The sequence below is a fragment of the Bison bison genome, unplaced genomic scaffold (assembly GCF_000754665.1).
Source record: "Bison bison bison isolate TAMUID 2011002044 unplaced genomic scaffold, Bison_UMD1.0 scf7180017864373, whole genome shotgun sequence".
Taxonomy (NCBI): Eukaryota; Metazoa; Chordata; class Mammalia; order Artiodactyla; family Bovidae; genus Bison; species Bison bison.
Genome location: NW_011494945.1, coordinates 1669126 through 1683701, shown reverse-complemented (window position 1 = coordinate 1683701; position 14576 = coordinate 1669126). Strand labels below are relative to the sequence as shown.

At 34.2% G+C, this 14576-nt stretch overlaps 1 protein-coding gene across 1 annotated transcript in view; it reads right to left on the bottom strand.

The window, feature by feature from the left end:
* Nucleotides 1-8147, bottom strand: part of HS3ST5 (heparan sulfate (glucosamine) 3-O-sulfotransferase 5) — a 182706-nt gene extending 174559 nt beyond the window's left edge. Inside the window, exon 1 of the mRNA XM_010856574.1 lies at nt 7922-8147. The gene's annotated coding sequence lies outside the window, so the exon portion shown is untranslated. The remainder of the gene's footprint in view (nt 1-7921) is intronic.
* Between the last annotated feature and the right edge of the window lie 6429 nt (nt 8148-14576).

The window sequence follows — 14576 nt, the reverse complement described above, 5'->3', positions numbered from 1 at the left end:
AATAGTTCGTAGTGGAATAAAATGCATCTAGGTATGGATCTTGATTTTCAGCTAAAATCACAGTGCTACACATAAAAAACCCCCATCAAGCCAATACAGCTTATAAAGTTCATATTGGACTTGGCTGGACATTTACTTCTTTTGCTATAAAAAATCAGTCATTGAATTTGGCAGTGTTGAGCAGGCACAATGAAAATGTAGCTGTCATGGGATGGTGCACGTGTACCTTACTCGCTAAAGAAAAGCAATTAATGAAAGCAAAGTGAACTCCCTGAGTATCCGTATGAAGTCAAAAGAGCTCATGGTTGTCAAATAGTGACTCTGACACCCATCAAATCTATTTGATTTGATCCAACTTGATAAAACTGCCATCTAGAATTTTTGTATTCAAAAGATGAGGCCAATATCTTAGTAACCTACATTACAATAATGTGGTGTACATAATTTACTTTGAATTTATCACAGATATGGTTATTCTAATACTAGCAGAAAAAAGATGGTATTGAAGCAATCTTTACTTTCTCAAAGTAAGGAAATTTTGAGGCATATGGTTGAAGTTGAGGCCGAGCGAGAAAGAAATTAAATTGAAGACAATGCATGCAAATTAGAAAAATTATGCCATCTAGAAAAAGATGCTACTCTAAAATATAATAGCTTATTAAATTTTTTTTTGAATATTTTCTCCTTTTGTTTTAATAGGACTGTCACATGCTGGCATACACATGGCATTTCTTTATAATGTTAGGTCAGAAAAAATAAGCTTTTTTCCCCTCATAATTTTTTATGCTCTACAAAGTTTGCCATCACAAACCACTTTGCATTTATTATAAATAGGTATTACAATAGGAAAGCAATTCAACTGTATTCCATTTCACTGTGAAGCTAAGCGGCTTTACAACATAACTAAGTTGAGTTAATGGGATATGCTTAAAGGATGTGTTAACCTGGAACTGAAGTTACCTAGTTGTTTCTACTCAACTTAGGAGTCTGGAAAATGAAGCCAGGAAACCTGCTGTGAGCAGGATAGGAAAATTATTATAATCTACATTCCTAAATTGAATGAGAATTTTTGCTCAGCAGAAACCTCTTGACTGCAAAAACTCTGAAATTATACCCTGCTGTTAAGAATACCCGTTGGGGTGGGGGGAATTCAAACATCCCACTTTTCTTCAAATCAAACAAGTATAATGTGTACATTTACACTCTTAGTGGAAGCTATCTTTCTTTTCACAAAGAGAAGCAACTTGTAACACTTTTTGTTGAAAATGAAGAAAATGGTAGATAATCAAGTGCCTAATTCTTGGTTAATAGTTTTAATTATCTTTGATATCAAAACTTTCTCTTGAAAATAAATTTCATATACATGTTTTGCATTATAATATAGAAGGTGACATTCTTTCATTTTAGTCCAGCACCTAAAATATGGACTATTGATATTTCTTGGGATATTTTTAGAAGTTTGTCTGCTGAACAAACTCCTATGGTGGCCCTTGCTTAAAGTCATTATTTACTCCTAACTGTATGTCTTTATTATGTATTACACATCAGCATTCACAGAAAGCTTCTCTTTTTTTTAGTTAATACCTTTCACCCTAAACATCACTTTTTATGATATTAAGATTCTACCTCCTAATTTCTTTAGATTGTATTTGTCTAATACACCTTTTAAATTGTTTTTAGTATCATTTTAATGGACTAAACAGTTGGATATGTGTACTGGGTTGTGAAGTAAAAATCCAGTGTCAAAAAGGCTTGAAATCTACTGATAGAGACAGAGAAAATATGTGATATCCTACGTATTTCATTGAAGCAAAAATCCCATTAGCCACAGTTGTTTTCAAACAATTAGAAACATGCCATCAGAAAAGTACCAAACATCAGGGGAAATGGAAGTTTGAATTGAATATCCAAAGGGTAATTGTGAATGTGAACAGAAAATGTTATTTTTATAAATCTTAAAATAGTAAGTGCCAACAACTACCATAATGGTAGACTGACCATAAAGCTCTGAAAGGAGATTCCTCATGGAATTTGCAGGGTTCTGTGTAGTGCGGTGAAGTGTGACTCATCTCAATACCCAGCACCAGCAATTGCTATTGTGTGACTCTGCTACCTTCACCTTTCCATCCGCTCCCTGTTGTATTATAGTAAAAATCCAATTTATATAGCCTTCTCACTAACACATAGGGTCAGGCTCCAGGCCCTTGTTTTCTTCGTTATCCCCTCTAACCAGTTAGAGTTCAAGTTTTGGTAATTCTTCCTTCAAAAGATGTACTGCATCTATGTCTTTCTCTTTCCACTTCTCTTCTCACTGCTTGTCCAGACTACTGCTTTAACAGCCTGTCCATCCCCTTTACTCTATCCCACCTATCCTTTCACATTCAAATTTTTGAATAACTTTGTTTTGTTGTATCCTGGTATCTGTATCCTGGTTCTGCACTGTGATCCAGTCTGAAAATATTTTGTAAAAAAAAAATCCATGTATTTCTTTCCATTTATTGATATGAAAGATATGACAACCTATTTTGTCATAATATTTTCAAGCTTCTATTAAAGATTTTAAAGTCTTAAAAGACTTTCATTTTATGATGTTTTCTTTGCTTAGTATATGCATGTAACTTCTTAAGAATACTTATTAGAGTACACATTTTCCTCTAATGTTTAACTATAGAAAAAGTAACATTTCTCCTCTCATTCTTTGCCACCTAAAGTTGAGCATTAAAATGACTTTTATTAAAATCTTTTTTCTAGTTTATATTTTTATGACTTGTCAGCTTTTAAATAGTATCTACTGATTCATATTGCAAATAAAGCAGTCAACTAACTTTATGCACCAATTTCTTTCTGCTGTGTCCTTATAATTTTGTCAGTTACTTTAGTTCTATATGATGTTATAGTTTTATGCTCTATTTTGTGTCACCCTAAACTCCATATTTGTTTTAGAATTAAATGCATTCCATGCTCACAAGCAGTCCTTTTGCAGCAGTATCTGTAGTCATCTCTTGGTTTGATGGAGTTTGTCCTCTAATAGTTGCTTCAAGAAGGGCTCAACAATATTTGCTGAATTCTACTATGTCCAGAATATGTGCCTCTAACTTTTACACCTTGAAGCTAGTTTGGCAGGTCATCAAATCCTTGGTACCCCTTTTCTTTTCCTGTAATGATGGTGAGTGAATTCACTATCTCCCAAGGCACCCTATTTCATTGTTGGATATCTCAATTGTTACTAGGTGGGTTTCATTTTGTTGTTAAGTTTTGCCAAAATTGATTTCTTTGTAAATTTCTAACAGAGTAACCTATAACTTATTCTACATAGACTCTCCCAATATCTCTCTTTTCCAGAATAAAAGTAACAAGTCATTGTAGGAAAGTTCTCCAGAGCACCTTTTAGTAGACCTAATAATCCGTTTACTCACTTAGCTCAAGTTATTGCCTTTTCCTCGCCTTCTCTGTGCCTTCCTCATCATGCTCCTGCTCAGTCACTTAGTCGTGTCCAGCTCTTTGCAACCTCATGGGCTGTAACCCTCCAGGCCCCTCTGTCCATGGGATTTTCCAGGCAAGAATACTGGAGTGGGTCGCCATTTCCTCCTCCGTGGTTCTTCCTGACTGAGGGATTGAACTCGTGTCTCCTGTGTGTCCTGCCTTGGCAGACAGCTTCTTTATCACTGACCCACCTAGGAAGCTGCATCTTCCCCATAACACTCTTTTAAAGCAAGTCAGACTTATTTTAGAGTGACTACTGGGATCATCTGGTACAAAGGCATCATTTTAGGAAGAAAAAACAGGCCCAAGGAGAGATAAAGAGATTTTCCCAAGGTCACTCCACTACCAGGAAACTGAGTCTGACTTTGAATCCTAGCGATCCCCAAGCAAACATTCTTTCTACTTCATGAGTCTTTCAAAAATACAATGATAAGTTTTCATGTGTGTGGTGAGAACATTTAAGATATCTCCCTTTACTTAGGTGAGGTGATGAATGTGCTAACTAACCTTATCATGGTAATCATGGTATCATGGTAATTGCATTATATAAAAGTATCAAGTCATCACATTGTATATCTTAAGCTTACACAATGTTATATGTCAATTACATTTCCATAAAGCTGGAAAAATACAATGATCGAAAGTATTTCATAAGAAATGAAATGATAATTACAAGCAGACATTAGGTAATTTCCCTTATGTGGCAGGACATATTTCATTTCTTACTCCAACTATGCGTGAAATGATACAATATACCAAATAGAATAGCTGTATTGGAGAATTTAGAGTAGGTTTGCTGTTCATTTACATAAATTTTCACTTTCATTTTCTGTTTCTTGAACCTGACAAACTTCAGATAAATGCAGATTTCATTTTCCTACTGTAAACTCTCTAAACCATCATTTTGAAATCAAATTACACAGCTTATGCTTAAAACATAAGGGCCAGATTCTATCTTCAAATATACCACCCACTCTCTAACAGCAGAATTTGGGCCTAAAAACCCATTAACAAATATTGTCATTAAACTAAAGAGCTAATTACTTTGGATTCAAACAGAATGAATAAAATCATAGGCCAACCGCAGCTGGTAGTAATAATGGTAAGACTAACCGTATGTTACACTGGAGATTTAAAGAACAAAGACATATTAACACTAATGTAACCAAATATATAAAATTATCTTCCAAATGGAGCAAGCTATTATAGTTAGAAAATTCTTGAAAACAAATTGGAATTACATGATATAGAAATAAAGACTATTTTAAGAAATTAATGTCATAATTCAAAAATTTTACTGTTTAGTGAGGAGATAAACTTGAGAAAATTATCTTCTGCAATATTCCACAAATTAAGAATTACATCTAAAATTCATTTTGACCTAATTGGAAGTAAATATTCTCATATTCAAATCAGCTTAATACTACAAGATGCAAGCACCTTGCTTAAAGGCTATTTTAGATAACTGTTAGCAGGGCTATCTTACAGTTCTGTGAAAGTGAACTTCCCAGATAACTAAATACTCTCTCAGCCCTTAAAAATATGCTAAAATTACTGTAGTATGATATACTTAAAAAAAGTTTTATAAATCCTGAGGAGCAATAAAAATCAACCATAATTTCATCAACTGATCATAACCATGAATAATATTATGATGTAGATCATTTCAATTTTCTTCCTGTGCATTGTAGTTTTTCTTAATAAAAATGAGAATCACATCACAACATGGTTTATAATTTGTTGTTTCCATTACAATATATTATGAGTATTTTGCCACATTAATAACTTTACTTTTGTTACATAAATTTAAATGATCTTCCAATTTCTTAAACTGAGAATAATAAACACATTTTAATTATCCTGGACATCTCACAAATATCATTATTACACTGTTTCATAATAACACTAATACTTCCCAGAGATTCTTATATATTTGAATCTCTTTTCTCCTATATCGAATGGTCCCAGATAGCTCTACTGCTCTAAAGCTCAATGCCTCTTTCAGTTCTTTTTCCCTCTCAATATCAGACTTCTAGATACAGACAGGCCAGCCTGAAATAAACCTAAATTTGCTACTTTCATTTCTAGATTAATGTCATGGTAGATTATCTACTGACAACTAAAATAATTCATGATTTCAAGTTGAATTATATTTATAAGTACCCAGGTACTTTCTTTGCTTCTTCAAACTTCATCTTCTCATGCAAGACATAAATATTGCAAAATACTTGGCTAGTTTCTCCTTGTTAATAAGTCATACCTGACCAGACTGATGTTTACTGTTCTTTTGTATTAAGCTTTTTATCAGTAAGTTTGGCAGTACATGAAGGGACTAGGCTACAAGATCTCAATGCTCCATTTTTGCTCTAAAACTTTATGCTTCTATAAAGTTTCTGTAACTTACTCTTTTATTGTATATTTTACTTCACGAGAATGGAGGTTGGTTGTTTCACTGCTGCTGCTGCTAAGTCGCTTCAGTCGTGACCGACTCTGTGCGACCCCATAGACGGCAGCCCACCGGGCAGGTTCCCTAAAACTACATTGTAAGTTTTCTTTATGGAGCCACAATTTAAGATAAATACACCAATGATAATAAATGTGGCTCATTTGAAGACATAATTCCATTCTTTCTCCACAAAAGGGTCCAAGAGTAGTTTCTATTTTTTTGAAACAGAAGTATTATAGAAGATCTACACTAAAAACTTGATGAAATCTTATTTGGAGACTCTGTTGACCTTAAACTTAGGTACTACATATTTAAGAATTTTTATTATCTTGTTTACTACAAATTTTAGAACTTTATCATCAGATGGCAATCTTATTGAGGACAGTTCTGACAGCAAATGTGCATGAAAATTCATCGTTAAAACAATTCTGCAAATCTTTTAGTTACTTTATTACTTAATTTCATTTTATTATTAAAAATGTTTATTGAAGTATAGTTAATTTACAATGTTGTGCCAGTTTTTTGTGTGTAGCAAGGTGATTCAGTTTTATATATATATTTTAAACTTTTATGCTGCTTCATTTTATGCATATGACTATACTAATTTTCTTTGTGTAATATTAATAAATAACATGCTTAGCTAACTTGAGTTATAGGGGCACACTTTTTTTGATTAAAGGTCTATTCTTGCCTTTTGATATTTTATGGACAAGAAAATCTATACAATATGAATAAGTTCATACAAAGACTAACAGAAAATGGCAATAAGCCTGAAATTCAATGGATTTTGATGAAAAACTTCATTCTTCACTATAAAAATAACATACTGAATCTGTAAAAAATCATCACAATTTAAGGTCTGAATATGTCCATACCAATCACTTCTTTTACTGAAATAAAAAGCAAATCTTTTATAAACTTAAAATTGCAAATAATAAAGATAAAGTTGCTAAATGAAATACAGAAACAAAAATAAAATAAAGTGATATTCAACAAACATACATGTAACCTGTTATAAATACAGCACATAATTTTTAAGGTTTAAGCTGCAGAGGAAAAAAGAGTAGCTAAAGGCATATTACGCAGATCTGTTCTTTTGAATTCTAAGGCTGAGTTTTCAAAATGACAAACCCTCACAAAAAGAAAAGAAAGAAATATTTAGCCAGCCTCAGCAGTAGTTCATTATTATCATCTAGATATTTCTTAGAATTAGATTCATAGACATCTGAATAAACCAAAACATTATGTGGAACACAGAAACAGCTGAAGAGAGCAATGACAGGACTGTCGCTCTAAAAGAGAGATAGGGACATCTGGGAATTAGCACATCATACAAAATTAAAAAAAAAAAAGAATATTAGAAAGGATTAATAATTCAATTTGGGGGGGTCAAAAAAGGAATACTAATTTAGCACTAATTTAAAGTATGCTTTCCTTATTTACTCTGTGACTGTAGGAAACAAGCCACATAAAATCCCTTCTAATGTAGTTTGAAAATTAGAAGTACATTATTTTAAATGCTAATTTCTCTGTTTCTTAAAGGTCTAAGCCCCATCTTCATCAGGATCATCTGAGGGTGAGTAGCTGTAAAAGATGCAAATTGATGGACCATAGTGAATCTCTCTGTGACATATGCCCAGGAATCAGCATTTTATAAACCTCCTTCTCCCCTCATTTAACTCTTATGCATATTAAAATTTGAGAACCACTGTATGCCATGCTTTTTTGTGTGAAACTGATTTCAGATATCAAGATAACCACTGCGCCACACTTGTATTTATATTTATATGACGTATAAAACTTTTAAACTTTGTATTTTATTCCCCCCTTTTTTTTTTGGCTGTAGAACTCACTACACATAGCTAGCTATTTTTCCTTATATTCAACTATTTCTTTTACTTTTGTATATTTTTAAAAAATAGATTTAATTTTCACTTTCTGATGTAATTAAGAGTTACATAAGAATGTGAGTTACTTCCAAAGTTCTCTTACCTTCAAATCCTTATGCTTATTTGGTAAGTTCTGAACATATACGATGAAAATTTTCAAGAAGAATATGTGCAGTGGATCCTCTGTTTAATTTCCGAGTGTATCAAGGCTGGCCAAGGAGACTCCTGAAGTGGATACCAGAAATGCCATTGAGAAGGGAAGACAACGCTGAAGCCTCTGGGTTCCTGATTACCTCTGAACAGAATAGAAAAACAAGTAGTCGGTCACCTGAAATTCATAGAGAATCTGCTATGGAGAAGGTTATTTTCAGTAAACTAGCAGTGTTACTAAATTTAAACTTGGCCTGGGTTTGCTGCTCCCTGATTTAGCACAGTTGTCATTTAAAATTTCATGTCATTGTGAAGTCAGAATTGCATGATGCTCTTGCCTGCAGAGGATTCTGGTTGAATTCATACTGCTTTAATTGACTATTTTTCTAAACATTGCATCAAGTGATATAATTACTAATTTTATTTTTGATATGCAGGTGCTACATTTTGGTGCTGAATTTCTTTCTAAGTCAAGGTTGATGAGGCTTTTTAAAAACATATTCTTATGCAAGACTCTATCACACCTCATAAAAGATAAGACATGATATATTCACTAAATCCCTATGGAATCATTTAGTACTTTTGCTATATTTTACTACACATAGATAATGGTTCCCAAGATAATTAGACATAAATAAAAATAATATCCTTTGTAGTCAATATATGTTGCCTACTTAGGGAAGCCAAAATTCTAGCTTCTTTAGTGCGTGAGTTAAACAGATGTTAGCAGTAGCTAATGGGAAAAGAGAATGAAAGATCCATTTTCAAAACTGGAAATTAATCATGCAGATATTGTCCCAACGGATAGAGAAGGCATCATGTATGGAGAAATACAAAGTCAAATACAAAATAAGAGTGTAATACATATGTAAGCACAGAGCACACTGTAGAATGATGGGTTTTCATGGTAGAACTTACAGTTTGGTCACCCAAAAAACATTCCCAACTTTCTTGCTATGATTCACAAAATAGAGAACAAAAAATCAAATATTCTTTCTGGTCTCCCTTACTGCTAAGAGTGGTCATGTGACCCTGTTCTGGCCCATGAACTATAAGAAGTACACTGGGAAAGAAATCCAGGCAAGCAATTTGCTTTATTGATAAACAGAAAGATTTCTGTTCCTCTGCTCTTTACCACACAGTTGCTAGCCTTGAATGAGGCTACAATACTTGGAGGCAGAGCAGTCTTCTTGTCACCATGATATAAAACATACGGAAAGTCCAGAGAAATGCAAAGATATCAGCCTTCTTACTGACAAGCAATAGGTCACAACCAACACTACTAACTTCTTCCTTTGAAACTGTATTTGTTTAAACCACTGGGTGTTCTGTTGCTTGCTAACACTCATTGTAAGTTGACAAAATGCTAAAAAAAAATTTGCTAAGCAGTCATGTAATCTGTAAGTTCTCATTCAGTGGAGTGAAGGGGAGGTTTCATTCTGAGTTTGGAACTTGCCTTCTTTTGACTTCTAGGAAAGTTGTGCGTGTGGGGAGTAATAGGTCACAAGGGATGCTAATTAGAATAGGTGCTCCTGCCGGTGCACTGGGATGATCAAGGGATGGGATGGGGAGGGAAGTGGGAGGGGGGTTCAGGATGGGGAACACATGTACACCCATGGCAGATTCATGTCAATGTATGGCAAAACCACTACAATATTGTAAAGTAATTAGCCTCCAATTAAAATAAATAAATTTATTTTTAAAAAAAAGAAAAAAAAAGAAAAGCCTAGCTCAGAGCTAAGACTAGAAGTAAAGGGTCAAAGAAAAGATTCCATTTTTGCCTCAGTGCCAAAGTTATCACCTTATTTGAAATCTCAGTGGAAGATTTTGACGTTCCACTGTAAAGTTTATTCTTACTATCTTGCTAAGTCCTATGGATTCTTCATCTGAAATACTGTCATATCCATTACTTCATTACTGTCGTCCTTTCATCAACATATTTACTCAATCACAGTTTGGTTTTCACTTTCTCTCTCCTAAAGTATTGCTGTAGGCTCTTTTAACAGATTTCTTTTTTTGTTTTTGTTTTTTTTAAACATTGCCATATGTACCATAGTTGTCTCAAGACTTAATTTTTTGAAATAATTTCACTGGATCTTGCTTCAGTTCAAAATACAAGAACTCTTTTTGGTATGTTAAATTAAGAATAAGGTCTTTAACTCGGAATTTAAGACTTCTTATAATGTAACACCTAGATTTCCTATCCCCCTTTCCTAATACTTTGAGTAGTTTAGTGAGAGGATTTATCTTCACTCCAGAGGTATACCTGGACTAGTTAAAAATAATCTGTGTATCTCAACCTCTACCAACAATGTTAGGGATAAGCATACAATCTTAATAGTTCAATGATCTCCATTCTGGGGTTTTCATTGTCTTATTATGCAAAAACAAACAAGACTTTTTCTTGCTGGACATGAGCATATGAACATATAGCATCTAGAACTACTAGCAATCATCTTGGGATCATCAGAGGAGAACTTGACAGAACTTAAGTCAACACCAAAAAAAAAAAAAAAACTGGAAAAAAAAAGGATCTGAGCTCTGATCTTGGGGTATCACCCATGGACAGACCACTGCTTGCAGGTATAATACCCTGAAACTTTCAGTTATGTGTGAATTTATAGGTTCCAATTTTTTTTTGGATTAAGCCAGTTTGGGTTGGTATTTATCTTGTAACCAAAATCTTTACAATCTATTTATTTATATTTTTATTTTGTTCCTGCCATTTCATTCATTTCTCTCTCTTTATCTATATTCTACCTCTTTTCATGATCCAGCCCTCTTTCCCATGAAATGTTGCCAGAGTTTTCTAATTCATAGTGAGAGAATCCTAATCTAAATCACTTTATTTTCCATTGTATATTTTGATAAGAGAGCTCATCAAAATATATAATGCCTTCATTTGATGAAGACTTTCAAATCTTTAGCTTAACATTTTCTTCTCTTGCCAGACTTTTATTTCTAACTGAATATTTGACATCTCAACCTAAACGTCTTGTAGGCTCCTCAAACTGAATTTTTCCATAACTAGATTCATAAAAACTTCCTCTCAAATACACGTTTCTTCCAGTGTTTTCTATTTTTGTAAACAGCACCATAAGCCATCAATTAAGCCAAAAAGCATGGCTTTCAACCTTTAAACAAGGAGTCAGAGTAGATTTAATTCTTGTTTTCCCCCTAGTTTCTGATTATCATATCCTTTTGATTTTATTTCTTAGTGATTTTTTCAAACTCTATCTATTTTGTTTCCTTTTTCTATCTTCCTCTTTCCTTTTTAGGCTTCCCTGGTGGCTCAGCTGGTAAAGAATCCGCCTGCAATGAGGGAGACCAGGGTTCAGTCTCTGGGTTAGGAAGATCCCCTGGAGAAGGGAAAGCCTACCCACTCTAGTATTCTGGCCTGGAGAATTCCATGGACTATTCCATGGGGTTGCAAAGAGTCAGACACGACTAAGAATTTAGGACTTCGTTATAGTTCAAATGGTAAAGAATCTGCCTGCAATGCAGGAGACCTGCATTCGATCCCTGGGTCAGGAAGATCCCCTGGAGAAGGAAATAATAACCCTTTCCTTTTCTCCTCTACAACCCCCCCACCCCCACCCCACTTCTAAGACCGCATCTATAGCCTGGAATAGGGCATGCCTTTTTTCTGTCTCTCATCTTCTATTTTTAAATTTTCCACTAAATTCTCTGCATGGTGTTTGGGTGGTTTAAACAAAACAAAACAAAACATACACACAACCAGTCATGTCAACCCTCCATTTAAAAGCCTTCAACGCCTTCTCGCTTTTCTTAGGATAAACAAAAAGGACTTACATCACTCAGTATATCACTTCTGTATCCTCATCTCCCTAGAGGAAAGCAACCATTTTTGTTCATAATTATCCTCATTTTTAAAATACCCTCATTTAGCAGAGTGCCTAGCACATCCTGGAGAAGGAAATGGCAACCCACTCCAGTGTTCTTGCCTGGAGAATCCCAGGGACAGGGGAGCCTGGTGGGCTGCCGTCTATGGGGTCGCACAGAGTCGGACACGACTGAAGCGACTTAGCAGCTAGCACATCCTCGGAACTCAATAAACAGTTGTTGAATGAATGTTCTTGCAATAACTCTTGAACCATGAACCACTTATGTTATTATTTTTTCCTGTATATGTTATTATTTGAATTACTTATAAGTAAACTGAAGGCAAAGAAATGCCTTATTTCTTTGTACTATACAGAAGAAGAGATCGTAACTTAGTAGCGGTTCAGAGTCATTCAATTGTATTGATACTGATATTTCTTCTACTACGATTCCCTCTTGAAAGGATAAGATTAAAAATGGACAAGGGAATATATTATTATCCTGTCAAAAATGGAAGTAAAAAAGAAGAAACTTGTTTCTGGATCCCAATTCTATACACTCTGTATAGATTAATTACAAAGGAACTGTTTTTCTGCATGACACAGAAAACCTTCAGATTAGTCCTGAATAATGTAAACAAACACTCAAACATGATGTTTTATACTTTCACTGTTATGGTCTCAAATATTTTATATTTATCTTTAGAAATCTTTTACCTTTGAAAAATATAAGCAAAAACTTCAATAATTTTTAACAGATAATTAACAGCTAAAGTCTTTTTTGAGCCAAGACTGTTACTTTGGAAAATAGTTATCCCAAGTACAAATTAATTCCTAGTTATTGGATATTTACCTGAAAGGGGCAAAAAAGAACTGCAGAGATTCTAAGGTAAGGATGAAATTGTAGCCTATGTTGTATACTGATATTACCTAAATGAGAGAGTTCTTAGAGTAATCTAAACTAAGAACACACACTGGAGTCTAAAGGTAAGAAACAGTGGGGCTGCAAGTGTTTAATTAAACAAGAGGACGCAGGTACATGTTTCTCAAAGACTTCTGACTGTGTAGCTGTGGCCAGATAATGCTTTCTACATTGAAAAATGGTAGACAGAAGTGAGAGGAACCAGAAGAGAAGAGGGCAGGAAATAAGGGTAGATAATGCAAATTTTGTTGCATGAATAAAATTCTTGAGCAAGCTTAAACTTCTGCTTCTTAAAAACTAGTTGGAATCTGACTAAGGCATATTTATACAAGAGGTAATTGCCTTTGGGCTTCTATAGGTTTGTTGTTCAGTTATAAATATTTTCAAGTTTTCTCAGAGTTATTGACTATGTTAGGGAGTCTAAATTTTTTTTTTTAAAGGGAAGGAAAAAGTCAAAAAAGAAATCCTCTTGCACAAATTGCATTTTAAGCATGAATACAAATAATTGTTTTAAAAATCAGAGAGCAGGCTACTTTACAATTTTTATCCAAGATATTAAAAGATATTTTAAGAAACTAGTGATTCATGATTTAATATTCAACTGCTTTTCAAGGAAAATTCTACCAGGATAAAGTCATGATTTCTTTCCTCCGGTAACTTAAACTCCAAATGATAGTTTGAAGTGGCACTGTTTATTTTGCTTCTCTTTATATAAATAAAAAATAAGCAGAACTGCATGAAGAAAGGACCTTACACTCTGCATCTTTATACATGCTTCTTTTCTGTGTAATGGAAAAAGTGATTTTCAAGTATATGATATTTCTCTGGCTAAACTTTTCTGTTTTGTTAACTTCTGTTTCTAATGGCAACATGGGGTTAGTCCTTTTGCATGAAAATTGACATATGTTCCATAATTATAGTACAAAACCTTTTGTATTTCTTTAAAAGTTGATTCCTTTAAGAGCATGAAATTGCCAATGGATGTCATAGCTATCTCTAACGCAAGTAATAACATTTTAGAAAACACATGGAGTAAAGAGTTTATGAGAGCTAAAAAAGAATATAGGCTTGCCTATTTATATATATTTTATGTAGGTTTTTCTCTCAATATTGCATTGAAATATAAAAAGTTTTGTTAATCTACCTCAGGCTCTAAGATGTAGAGTACCATATAATAGTACCTACTGCTGCTGCTGCTGCTAAGTCATTTCAGTCGTGTCCGACCCTGTGCAACCCCATAGACGGCAGCCCACCAGGCTCCCCCATCCCTGGGATTCTCTAGGCAAGAGTACTGGAGTGGGTTGCCATTTCCTTCTCCAATGCATGAAAGTGAAAAGTGAAAGTGAAGTCGCTCAGTTGTGTCCAACTCTAGCCACCCCATGGACTGCAGCCTACCAGGCTCCTCCGTTCATGGGATTTTCCAGGCAAGACAGTACCTACTAGTAAAGAGTAAAATTCTCACTTGTAATTTTGAAAACTTCCTAAGGAAATGAGGGAAATAATACCATATGATGAGAATTTAGTAAAAGTTACTTATGACTTATGATTATCCCTAGATGACTGACCTTCTGTGATTATCTCAATAAAAGAGTGACAGGGAGTTTGGGAACTCCCAATATTCCACTAAGGGGAAATAATGTCATTCCCCTTAGTGGGAATGTGACTGAAGTGACTGAAGAAGCTAAAACTGTATCGTAACAGGGAGAGAATGGGTAGAGAGAGCAGCAGTTAAAGTTTTGTTCTCTCTTTTTAAGAGGATCCATTTCCCACAAAATAATCTTTACACAGAACCCTAGGGTTCTGTATCACCACTAGCTTTGAGAATACCCACTCCAGTGGTCTTG